The sequence below is a fragment of the Euprymna scolopes genome, chromosome 34 (genome assembly GCF_053919585.1).
Source record: "Euprymna scolopes isolate OS-2025 chromosome 34, ASM5391958v1, whole genome shotgun sequence".
NCBI lineage: Eukaryota > Metazoa > Mollusca > Cephalopoda > Sepiida > Sepiolidae > Euprymna > Euprymna scolopes.
The window spans coordinates 68,313,231-68,327,605 of record NC_136515.1 but is presented as its reverse complement, the minus strand read 5'-3'; positions in this window follow the sequence as shown (position 1 = coordinate 68,327,605).

The following is a 14,375-nucleotide window of genomic DNA, read 5'->3' as shown; positions in this document are numbered from 1 at the left end:
TGATGAAACAACAAGTAAGTCAAAGATCTTACTTGAAAACAAAAAAAAGTGAAGCAGAGGGAATATGGTGAAGAAAAGGGTTATTACACATGAATGGATAGTCTGGTGGAAGATAATTAATCCAGTGACGGTAAAATCCAAATGTATAACTTCAAGAAAGTTCTCTATTTCCTATTTGGTTTTACCGAGCTTTTACATCTGCCTGAGATAATTTTATAAATATTAATCCTGTAATATTTATAATATACTTTAATTTTGCCACCTTGGATTATTTTGGTAAATTCAATTGCAATTTTTATTATATATATATATATATATATATATATATATATATATATATATATATATATATATATATATATATATATATATATACAACTACTTCATTTCATCACATAAATTAATATACGGAAGTATAATTTCATGCCTAAACTTAGTATTTACTTCAACATTGCTCAATACATAGGTAGAGCTAAGTAGTAAGTTAGAAAAATATATGTAAATTAAGCTACACAGAATATTCTGCGTTTCATCCACACTAGGATTCGTCAGCCTGGCGAATCTTGGTGTGGATGAAACGCGGAATATTCGGTGTAGCTTAATTTACATATACATTTGTCTAACTTTGTCTGTCTGTCTGTCTGTCTGTCTGTCTGCCCTTTCTCTCTCTCTCTCTCTCTCTCTCTCTCTCTATATATATATATATATATATATATATATATACACTAGCATCGATGCCCGGTGTTGCCCGGGTGTTTGGAGGTGTATGCTGTTAAATAAAGGTCATTTTTTTTAACTTCGACCCCTATTATGAACCCGTAACTTTTATTGTTTTAGGATCTAATCAAGTTATTAAGTTAGACCCATGTCCAAGAAATCTATATCTAAAATTTCAAGTATTTAGACCCAAAATTATTAGAGGAGTTTCGTAGAGTTCTCAAAGATCAACTCGTTGAACTTTGACCCTTTCACAGACAAATTTCTTGCCGAGACTCGATTACATAGATTTTCACAAATCTCAGTACCCAGTATTTTAAATTTCGAGTCTGTAGACTAAAAATTGACAGAGTTATTGCGTAGGGAAATGTACACAGACAGTCAGACAGACACACCCCCACAGATATGTTCACCTATATATATATATATATATATATATATATATATATATATATATATATATATATATATATATATATATATATATATATATATATATATACACTAGCATTTCTTTCAGCCCGGCGTTGCCCGGGTGTTTGGATGTGTATGTTGAGAAAAAAAAAAAAAAAAAAAAGTGGTAGTAGGAAGGCAGGCGCGAACCCGTACCGAAAAGGCGGAAAAGGGCGGGGTAAAACCTAACGTTTATGCTGTTACGACCACCGCCAAACCGGAAGCGACATTTTTTTTTAAAATTAAGACTAGACAATCTAATGGAGAGGATAACTTTCAAAATTTTTTGGATATTTGTCATATGAAAGGTTGAACTTTAAAATGATACTGTTCTTGCTAAAATCCGTCACGTCTATTGAAAGTTTAAGGCAGATATGCAAATAGACATACATACATACATTTATATATTGGTAACTAACAATTTTTTACCGAAACTGATGAAAAAGCTTGCTCTATCTCTGAATACGCTTTATGTAAAATTTCAAATATTTAGACCAGAAATTGTCTGAGTAATTTGGAAGAGACCGCAGAGGTAATTTTTTTAAAACTTTGACCTCTATTATACCTCTTAAAATGTATTGTTTTGAGATCAAATCAAGTTATTAAGTTAGATCCATGTCCAAGGAACCTATATCTAAAATATCAAGTACGTAGACCCAAAATTGTCGGAAGAGTTTGGTAGAGTTCTGAAAGGTCAAATCGTTGAAGTTTGACCCTTTAATCGTAAAATTTCTGGCCAAAAACTGATCACGTAGATTTTTTCCAAATCTCAGTACACTGTATATCAAATTTCGAGTCTGTAGACTAAAAATTGACAGAGTTATTGCACAGGGAAATGTACACAGGCACGCACACAGACACCGCCACAGAGACACGTTCACTTTTATATATATATATATATATATATATATATATATATATATATATATATTTATATATATATATATATTGAAAATGAAATTTCACAAAGTGATTTTTTAGTATTCTCGACGAATATATATATATATATATATATATATATATATATATATATATATATATATATATATATATATATATATATATGCATCTTGCAGCAGCAACATGTCTGGCTGATTTCGTATACTCATATTTAGTACAAGTACAAATGGTGAGAAAGACATGTTGGGGGGGAGACTGATAGGAGTGGCGAGTTCCCAGCTAAATAACGAAATGACAGCCGGAGGGGGGGGGATAGGAGAATATTTTTCAAGCCGTCACACCTGAACAAAACAGTTTTCTTGTACAGTCGAATCACCGCAGCTCGTATGGGAAAGAAATAGAGCGAAATTGCGGAACGAAGCGGACGGCAGAGGCTCGTTAACCGGCACCCAGCAACCGCTGCTGCCTCCATCGCCACCACCGCCGCCGGTGATTTCGCTAACGAGCTACCGACGTCTTTCCTCAATAACCCGGATGGAGATTTGAAGTTGGAAAAAGAAAGACAAGACGCCAAAGAAAAAGAGAACGAGATGAGGAAAATTCGAAAAGATGTTGGAAATCGTTTGAGGATTTTATCATTAACACAAGAAATCGTAGCATATTCACTTGCTCTAAAATCAATACGACAACAAGGTTACCAAGGATCGCCCGGATTAGAGGAACTATTAACAAGACCAGTCACAAGTATTGGTGTAGAGAGTGTTCTAGTATTCTATGTGAAAAATAACTTTAGAATTAGCTGACAGCTCGGCGACGCCCGGTTGTACAATACGGTTAAAAACGATATTTTAATTTATGCTAATTGCGTATGTATTCTTATAAAATCAATCCTCTATTGATTATTATATATAACGGGGAATAATTTGCCCGGTCCACTAATTCGAATATATATATATATATATATATATATATATATATATATATATATATATATATATATATATATATATATATATATATATGTATATGTATATATATATATGTATATATATATATATATATATATATATAATTATAATGTCGTTCATTAAATCCCGTGTGTGTTTGTTTACAATATCCCGCCCACTGATATTTGGGCTTGATTATGAATGCCCTGAAAAAAATCATTCTAATAAATGTTTAGTTTTAAAATATGCAACGAAATGATTTACTGCGATTTTAAATGGTGTATCTTCTTTTATCGTAAATTGAACTCATTCAACAATAAAAGAAAATTGTTAGGTACACCCAGTAAGTATTCTACTCTATTCCTAATCTATATCTTTAGATCATAATTTTTTTAAGAAATATCTAAAAATCATTTTCTTATGTGTTATTATTTGCATTGCCGGTTTACGTACAATATTTCCCTGTAAAAAAAATAAAAATGATGTTTTTATAAACAGTGTTGTCCGAAAATATATTTCTGAAGTATAATTTCTCCTATCAAAATATGAGAAGCAAGTAGATGGACTTTTATTTAAAATACAATATGGGCACAACCATTCTCCAGCAGCTTTTCAAGTCGACCACTGATTTCACAAAAAATATATTGCGGGTTGTAACTAATAACTTCACATATTCTTATTATAAGATTAAAAACTAAATTCCAATAACAGATCTGAAAAGAAACAAAAGCATACATTTAATTAACACACATTAAGTCAGATACACACAACAATTGAGAAACACATTACAGCATTTGAATAAATTAGAGTTAGTTTAGAAATGGGACTTACTTTCGGATCACCTTGTATAACGTAGTAAATCAAATTTTGCCGATTTTAGATAATTATCGGATAAATTTCTCTACAAATCATATCTAAAAAAACATTACCAGAAATATAAATTATCTTGGTGTAAAATTCGCAAAGTACAGGCGCACCCGTTTCGGAACTTATGCATAAGCAACTGTTGTATATTGGTTTATATTGGAGCAGATGATATATTAAAACGTGTCATGTATTATCTAGTGGATGTAAGATATTGTTCTTATAACAAATAATAAACGTATAAATCGTCTTCATGTTGTTTAGCCAGGAGGGCATGATATTGACGTGTAAACCGAGTCATGTTGTATCAGACTTATCACACGGGATATTTTTACAGTTCATATATAAGAAGAATAATATATGCTTCATACCTTTTTCTTTAAGAGTTCTTTTAACTTCCTGTTGCTCCGTGACGAACCATGAAGCGATCAGCACATAACAGATACTATGCTATGATCACAGCCTAAAGGGTCATAACATTGCACAACTCTCTCACACACACACGCACTCAAAGTGACGTTGATATAATCGATGCGTCTGTTCACTCTCGAAAGACAAACGATATAGGCGCAGCTGCGCGTGTAATTTTGTGGCAAAGGTTGCGCAATTACCAACCACACCTCTCCTGCATCGGCACTACTGGAGACCAGTCGTAAGAAGTCCAGGACACCTAGAAACAATGCCGGGATAAACGGAGAATACACACAGCACATGGAAGCCACAAATAGTCACCCGTCCGTACTGGCTCGGCTCATCGTTGCTTACCTTCGGTGATCTGACGGGGACCGGTGTGTCAAACGTGACTATGCCGTTAATTTCATATAATCGTTTATTTAAATTTTGATAGAGATAATAGTAATAATCACGTTTGTTTTAATTGTTTCTGACGTTTTGAGATGAGGATTGTAAAGCTGTACGATTGTTCTCATCTTGGATGTAATTCTCACAAATGTTCGTGTCGATTTAACATCCGACCTACATTAAGTGTATCTTATCAAACCTGAGAGTATTTCTCTCGAAATGTAACACTGCGCGGACGCGCGTATGCAAATGCCTTCGAAATTACGTCACCGGTAAAAGAACAAAATTAAAAACAGATTATAAAAAAGAGAAAGAGATCGATCACGTTAGAGACGTAGAGCACGTTCGAGATTACGTTACATGCGTGGATGACGTTCGAGCAGTAACGAGAGAATAGGGAAATAAATATCGTTGTTGCATAAAAAGTGAGTTCACTTTATTTCCTTTCTTTGTTTCCTTTGCGACTGAGGCTGACTCATGTTAGTTCCCCGTTAAAGAATTAGATAATCCTTGCAATAACATGCGGCGTTACGGATAAAGTATTTGGTTACATTCAGATGAAAGTGACGCTCTTCTGGAAGTTCATGGCTCAGTCTCCAGTCCAGCTGTTATTCATTAAGTGGCATCTTGCCTGGTACCGCCATTGACGACTATGGCTCCTCGTCGATCGTTCTCCTTCAAGGCATCCATGAATTAATTGTTGTTAATCCTTTTTTTTTGTACGTTTGCCAGATGTCTAGTCTGTTAAAGTATTTTTCTCGCTGTCGTAGTGTAGTTTGATGATTATCAGATTCAACCTGTCTGTCATGGAAATCCATTTGAGGTGTTCTGATTCAGAACCACATTTACGCTGTTTCTTGAACAAAGAGGGATGTATTGCCACAGCTTTCTTTGTAGTTGTACAGACTGTAGCTTGCAGTTTCTTTCTGTCCGAGCAATGCCCATACAGAGTTATTATTCTGACCATTGTAGTCGGAAGTAGTTTCTGCTCAGCACAACAAAATACGAAACCATTAACAGAATTATTTGTGTTAGCTTCCGTATTACATCAGTCATCTGCTTTCAATGAAATGTTACCCTGATCGAGGGGGGGGCTTAGTTGGGTTCTTAACCATGCCCAAGGGTCTCCCACAGAATAAGGTAGAGAAGGGAGCACCTCATTTTTCCTTTGATAGAATTACTGTCCAGCTATTCATTTTTTTTTTCAGAATACAATTGCAAATTATGTAGAACGTCTAACCAAAGAGGACTGATGAAATAGAAGTAGGCTACTTACGTGGATTAAGTAAATAGTGTCGTTCCAAATTCCATGAAGATTCCCGTGTCCGATAGAGAAATTACCGACCAGATTTAGTCAAATTAAATCAAATAATCTATCTAAGAAAAATTATTGAAAAATGTTTGTATATGCAATAATACAACCCAGATTTGTATAACGACAAGATTCGACTGACACTCGCTGCCAACTTTGAGACACGTGTTTCCGTTGAAATTCGCGTTTAATTACAATTAAAACGCGTAGTTCATGTCTCAATGCCCGGAAAGAAGAGAGTAATTTTTAAGTGAAAATGCAAGAACAAACAATGAAGTCAGGATAGATGAGCCAAGATTCTGGAATCGTTTAAGCATGTTATCATTAACGCAAGAAACTGCAACAATCGCCGAGTGCGAAAAATCGATATCTGACGCAAGCAAGGTCACCGGTGATGAACCAGATCAGAGGTCAGATAAACACTTTAAAATGCAAATCATTCCACTAAGAATTATAAGTAGAATACATCTATCTATTATAATAAAGCTGTATTCTTGTCTGTCTTGTGTGTCTGTCTATTTCTTTGTTCATATACGCCATATTTCACGTAACAGTATATAATATTTACATAATATATATATGTATATACTTTCATATTACTAACAGTATATAATATTTACATAATATATATATAATACTTTCACTGCACCGATGAAGACTGAAGGATCGGTCAAAAATTATGTACTTATAAAAAAAGTTTTTTAATTTTTTTTCATAATAATATTATTTTGTATTCCTGCACGTCACCAATAAAGAAAAGTTATAAGCTTTTATACTTTTCATATTCTTTTTTATTCATATATATATATATATATATATATATATATAGTATACTTCAATTATGACGTCATAGCAGACGAAGTCATATATTATGTATTTATATGTAATCAAGTCGTTTTTGACGATGTCATATATGACGTCATAGCACAAATAAAAAATAGTTTATAAAGAAGAAGTGTGAGAGAAGGGAGAATAAAAGTTAACGTTCCCGGGTAACGCGGAGTAAATTATTTAGTAATTATATAAACTTAGCTGCATGTGTCATCCTTTATATTTCTTCGTATAGGATTCACCCCTGAACGAATGCACAATTTATTTTAAATTTGGTGACGTGGGCTGTATTTAGTTTAATTTAGTTTTATGCAAAAGGCGATGAAATGTGAATGAACGCCGTTCCTGAAAATTCAGCATACCCACTTGAACTAAGGTCGAACCTATTAGAAGAAAAATCTGTACTTCTGCATTTACCGACCCTTGATTTCCATGAAGTTACTCGAGTGTGTTCGGCATATGACGGGAATAACCGGAAATGACCGATCGCAATGCGATGCAAGGAACCTCTATCAATAATTTCCCCCTCGTCATACTTTCCCGAAAAACACTCGTCTAACTGAAACCACTATCAATAATTTCCCCACCCTTTTATATGTGCCTTAACTTAAACATAGATTTCATCAACAACGCTTCTTTCTTAGAACTGCATGCCTGTAGAACTCTCCTCCGTCCGCCTGCTTTCCAGCTGAATACAATTTGGTCGCGTTCAAGTCCAACGTAAACAAATTTTTGTGTAACCGTCCCCTTAAGTAATCCATATTTCCACTACTAAGGATTACTACAATATTATCTCATTGACTACTCTACATACATTAACCCTTATCATCGCGGGTCAAAATCAAAGCGTAGTATCTGCTCTTCAGATGCTATACTTCAATTTCTTGTTCTCTGTCAGTGGAGGAGAACTCCTTCACAACTGAAACAATTTTGATTTTTGTTCCTTTTCTCCACATCAAAAAACTACCCTGGTATCTAACTCTGTCCCGTGGGAAGGCATTGTAAATAGGAACCCTTATCCTCGACTGGCTTCCGGTACTTGATATGTGGTGACTTATGTAAAAAAAAAAAGAAGAGCTTTGTCTGGAGCGATTTCCATTAAAAAATATAAAAAGACACCAGATATCAATTTCTCTTCAGATAATTTACAATTTGTTTAATAGGATGCTCGGCTCCGGTATTTCCCACTGACTATGGAGGCCTACGGTAAATGAGCTTCCAATGAATGCCATTCTCAGTCGAGGGTCAGACCCCATAAATAATCCCACGTTTGAAAAGATGCACTTAAAAAGACCGGGTGTTATACCGAAGAAGAAACTAGTTGGATTAATGAAAATAATATAAATTACCGTGCATCATCTAAAAATCCAGAAACAGAACATGTAATTTTAGGTGATTCTGGCGTATCTTACGAGATTAGGCCGGCCATGCACGGGAATATGACAAATCGTAGTGCAGACTGAAAGTCTAACTAGAATATCTCTGTTTACTGAAAACTATTCCAATAAGTACCATTATACATATATTCCTTGCCATCCAATCAATTTTACATACATCCCTACTCTATCTATATATTACTGGAATAGCGTGTGTATTTTTCATTTTGTGTGTCACGCCTACATTCGAGTGAATGTCATTTTAATTGTTAAGGACTACTATTTCTTGTAATAAATAATTATCTTCATAAGTTTGGTTCCGGTTTCGATTATAGTTGGTGGCACTCAACTCATTCATTTTTTATAAACACTTTTACCAGGAGTCCTTTATAAGTTTTGGTTTCCATTTCGATTATAGCTGATGGCCCTTAAGTCTTCTCTTTTTTATGAATAATTTTAGCAAGAATCCTAAATAAGTTTTTATTTCGGTTTTGATTATAGCTGAAGAAATTCTAATTATATGTACAAACATGTATTTTTTTATAAGTTTTGGTTTCAGTTCCGATTCAAGCTGATGCACCCAAGTCATATGGATATATTTTTTTAATTTTAAAAATCCCAACTTCATAATAAAAATCGACAGAACATTAACTCTATAATAATATATACGAAATCTGCAAGAATTAAAAGCTCATATTTAAGCGTATTTTCGATCTGGCTACGCTGGGCGTCTCTGCTAGCTTAGATAAATCCTTTTTCAGTTTTAACAAAAGCGCAACACTAATATCAAAGCGTCTCTATTTACGCTGGACATCTACAGAATGCCAACAACAATATATTTCGTATGAATGAGACCCCTGTGGAATTTTCACAGGTCCAGCTTGTTAAATACTATGATTTGAAAAAATAAGAAATAAATGAAACGGGTTGAGGAGGGTTAAAAAGTTTGGACTAGCTGATCACATCAAACTAATTGACAGGAATGCAAGATGGGAAGTTGGACGCTTTAAAAGGCTGCATATATCGTAAAAAAAAAAAATGAAAAAAAATACTAAGCAGACCAAGCATAGATATCATCACTATATGGGAACTTATATAATTATATAATTATAAAGAAAAACAAAAAGTTGTATACCACTTTCCTTAAAATTTCAAAAGTAATCGGGAGATAATGCGGTCAAACTGTATTAAAGTTACTTCCCCTTGTCAACCAAATTTTTTTCACGCATACAAAACCAAAGCAAAATAAACAAAAGAAAACAATTCAAAACAATACGTAACCATTGACGGGGCCAGTAACTTTCTCCTTTCGTTTCTAAGATGACGAGCAACATATCTGACGATGGTAAGAGGCTACACTGGCCGAAATATTGAAGAAATAACACTCAATATGAGATACAAGAATTAAATGGTCATATGATATTATTTTGGTAGAAGGAAAAAATCAGATTAAATTAATTTAAAACTCCGAACAATACCAGGTCTTCCTACTAGTTCCTTTTTTAAAAACTCATATAAAAGGGTAATGAGAAATTTATATGCAGAATGTAAGTCGTCATCATGTCTTATTACCTACTTCACCTAAAATATTCCGAAAATAATTGTGTAATTTCCTACGTTTGTGATACAAACATTTTTTTTATTACTAACAGTTTAGCCCGGCTTTGCTAGAGCCCTATGTACGGTTCATAACTTTATGTGCATAAGTATATATAAATATATATATATATATATATATATATATATATATATATATATATATATATAATGTTTGACTCATGTCCAGGAAACCAATATCTAAAATATCAAGTGTTTAGACCCAAATTTTGCGAAGGAGTTTCGTAGAGTCTTCAAAGGTCAACTAAGGTCAACTTTTTCAATTTTGACCTCTTGGCAGACAAGTTTTCGCCCCAAAACTGATGAAAAAGCTTGCTGCATATCTGAATACCCTTTATGTAAAACTTCAAATATTTAGACCCAAAATTGGCTAAATAGTTTGCTATAGACCGCAAAGGTCAAATCTTTTGAACTTTGGCCGATTGGCAGCCAAATTTTACTCTAAAAACCGATTAACCCGCTTGCACTTTGTCTGAATACACTTTATGTAAAATTTAAAATGTTTAGACCAAAAAATTGGCCGAGTAATTTGGTAGAGACCACAGATATATATTTTTTTTAACTTCGACTTCGATTTTGCCCCTTTAACATGTATTGTTTTAGGCTGAAATCAAATTTAAAAGTTGGATCCATGTCCAAATAACATAAATCTAACATTTCAAGTGTTTAGAGCTAAAATTGGCGGAGGAGTTTGGTAGAATGTTCAGAGGTGAACTCGTCAAACTTTTACCTCTTAAAGCCAAATTTCTGGCCGAAAACCGATTAAAAACATCCTCCTAAATCGCAATCCCTCTTATGTAAAATCTCGAGTCTGCAGACTGAACATTGACAGAGTATTATCCTAGGGAAATGTACACACACAGACACACAGAGACAATTTCACTCTTATAGATATATACAGATTTCAGATTTAGACAAAACGATTCCCGAGTTCGACAAATGTATTTATTGTATTGCGTGCATTAAACATCGACATCTCAGAAGAGTGTAACATACAACTGAATTATATTAACTTCTCTATTCAATATTCTACGGGTCCGCAAGAGCGTCACTCGATGCACAATCGCGAATTTCGTAAAACAAATAACTTTATGAACGAACTTGAATGATTCTATTGTTATGAGCTATGCATATCTTCTTATAAATTGTATATAAATAATCTAAATCTATCATAAAATATGCTGCTACTTCAACAATAAAGTTTCGGTCCAAAAATAACGATAGAATAAAGAAATAAAGAACATTTTTACCGATACAGAATGAACGGAGTTCCTTTAGCTATCTCCCATACTTCCCGGATGAAATCTAGCTGACAGAAACCCCCTTAAATAATCTACTAACTTGTACATATAAGAATCCTTTTCAGACACATAGAAGCCTCCTATCACTCCTGGGATTTGTACACAACTGCCCAACTAGTAGATGGTCAGCAGCAACTTAAGAAAACCGATTTTTCATCAAACGGAAATGGAATCATGTTGTCCTTTTATGACGAGGAGTTTATTTTTCCACATTGTGTTTGTATATTAATCATACATTTTTACAAGATTTTTTTACTTTATTCAAGTATCATCTCAAACAAGGCGCAGTGCCACTTTGCAGGAAGAGGCTACTACCAAGGACATAAGTTGCAGGGGTATTATGAAGAGAGAGGAGTAGCAAGATGTCCACATTACACTTGGACTTCTGCATGTCAGTACAGTTGGAAAAGCAGAGTCCCGGAAGTGAGTTCGAAAGTCTAGCAGTTGTGGGGAAGAAACTATTTGCGTAGAAAACTTTCTTACACCTATGGATCTCTACTGTAAAGATGGGGTTTCGCTGCTTATCGGGTTTGTCAGGAGTGTTCACGTTGAGGGGGTACAGGTGCTTGTAGTTCGTCAGAGCATTCACCATTAAAGTGCTTGTAGAACAGGCAGAAGGATGCAACATTTCCTCGATGGGACAGAGGCTGAAGCCTAGATGACAGTTCGTGACCTATCAGGTTGGTGACTCTCTTTTGAACACTGTCAAAAAGTGAGAAACATGTAGCAGATGCACCAGCCCAAATGTGACAACAGAAATCCGTCTATTTAAATTTTATGTCTTCGATTTCTTCATTCTTTTCTAATTTCTTACTAGTTTCTAACTTCTAGACAACTGTTCTCCAATCACTGCGTCGTGGCACATCGGTGTGCTATAAGATAATCACTAGAAAAGAGTATATGCTGAAATTACAAGATGTTATATGCTGAAATTACAAGATGTTATATGCTGAAATTACAAGATGTTATATGCTGAAATTACAAGATGTTATATGCTGAAAACAGATGTAATATTTGGAACAGAGCGTTCTTCTCATCATAAATAAGGTTGCTTTAATTAATAAATATAAACTCTATACCGTGCTAGAAATTAATTACGCCTGAAAGTATCCTGTATCCGTACAAAGCCACCATTCGCCCATGCATGGAACGCTGCTGTCACGTTTAGGCTAGTGCATCTGCTACTAGTCTCTCGCTCCTGGACACGGTCCAAAAGAATTTCAACCTAATAGGTCCCGAACTCTCATCTAAGCTTTATCCCCTGTCACATCGACGAAATGTTGCATCCCTCTGCCTGTTTTACAAGTATTTCGATGGTGGATGCGCTGACAAACTACAAGCTCTTGTACCCCCCCCGAAGAAAATACCCCCGACAAATCCGACAAGCAGCGAAGTCCACTCCTACACAGTTGAGATCCCTAGATCTAAGAAAGGCTTCTACTTTAATTGCTTCTTCCCCAGAACTCCAGGACTTTGGAATTCTCTTCCAGTTCCCTGCTTCTTCAACTGTACTGACATGCAGAATTGTATGTGAACATACATCTTGCTGCTAAACTCCCTACTTAGTACCCGTGAAAATTTGGTCCCTAATGTGGCAATGTGGCTTGTTTGGGGTGAAAATGTAATAAAACTATTATTACTAGGGCTAGGGAAACAGCATTTTCTGTTTATTGTTTTGACTTTCGAGTGTGTAAACCTTATTATCTGATATGCTTTTATATAGAGTGATGTGGTTCTTGATTGATTAATTGTCAAATAAGGGTTTGTGTCGGCTAAATACCGGAGAGTCAAAACAATGAAAAGAATATGCTATTGTCCTAGCCATAATTATTACTTACGTGATACTGATGTATATATATATATATATATATATATATATATATATATATATATAAATATATATATATATATATATATATACAACGAATAATCGTTTGTATTATTAATCATCGAAGTACTATTCTCATCTTGAGTGTTATTTTTACAACGTTTCTGTAGATGTAAGTTCCGACCTTCTCCAAGTGTATGTTGTCGAACTCAGGAATTTTCGATCGAACTCGGAATGTAGACGAAAGAAGCAGCACATATGCTGGAGAATAACCAACTGCTAAGTAGACGCAGTATAGAATTCAATACGCTATGGGAACCAGTAATTATAAACAATAGATAATATATACAATTAATGAGTAAAAACATTAATATATACAAGTTATAAGTATAGAGATAAATATACGTTAATATATAGAATTAATTAGTAATAAACAGTGATATTTACAACTAGAAATAAAAATAAGTTTAAGGCTCGTAAAATGCGTACCAGAATTATCCGCAAGGACACGTGGACAGTTGTTAGAGTACTAGGAAGAAAATCAATTGTAAAATTGATTTTTTTCTGAAGGTTCAAAACTCCGTGTGGGCGACCGAAAAAAGACATTTGCGAATTACTTAGGACCTCTATGCAGTCATGGCTGACGGAATAAGAACACGCTAGCCCTATGAAGTAAATAATGGTTTCCGCTCGAAATTCCGTTCAAATTCCCGACACAAACATTCCTGAGTTCGACAAGATACATCTGAAGAAGGTCGGGGGTTACATCGACCGGAACGTTGTGAAAATCTCACTCAAAGTAAGAACAGTAGTAGCCCGATGAATAATAATACAAATGAGTAATCTTCATCTCAAAACTTCAGAAACGGAATAATCGTTTTTATGAAATTTTGAAATTTCTGTGTGGCAAAAATTGTGGGAACACAGCTTACCTCTAAAACGGCCTCGGTGTGCGCTTTGCCGACGCACGTCATGATGCTGAAAAAGGTCCAACGTGGCGCCTGCGGCCTTATATAACAATCCAGTCTCGCAGAATCTCGTGAGCTCTCGCGCACATATGCAAATATGCAAATTTTGAGGACTATCTTTTATAAAAACAGTTCACTGGAGCAGGTGGGGCATACGTGAAAACGAGTCTACGGAAAGTACCTGCGGATGACGCTGCTGCAGTGAGCTGAGGTTTTGTGTACTCTTTTGTCTTTGCAAAATCATTTTATTAGAATAAACATTGGTTAGAATGTTAAACGTTCTTTTAAATATTCATTTTTGTGAGAGGTGTGGTACAAAAATTTAAAGAGCTCAATAGTATGGTCCATATAAATCGCTTTTACCCCAATTATAATCCCTTAGTAAAAAATAAATTTGGAACCCTTATCCTCGACTGGCCTCCGGTACTTGATAAGCCTAAACACTATCATATTCCTAGAA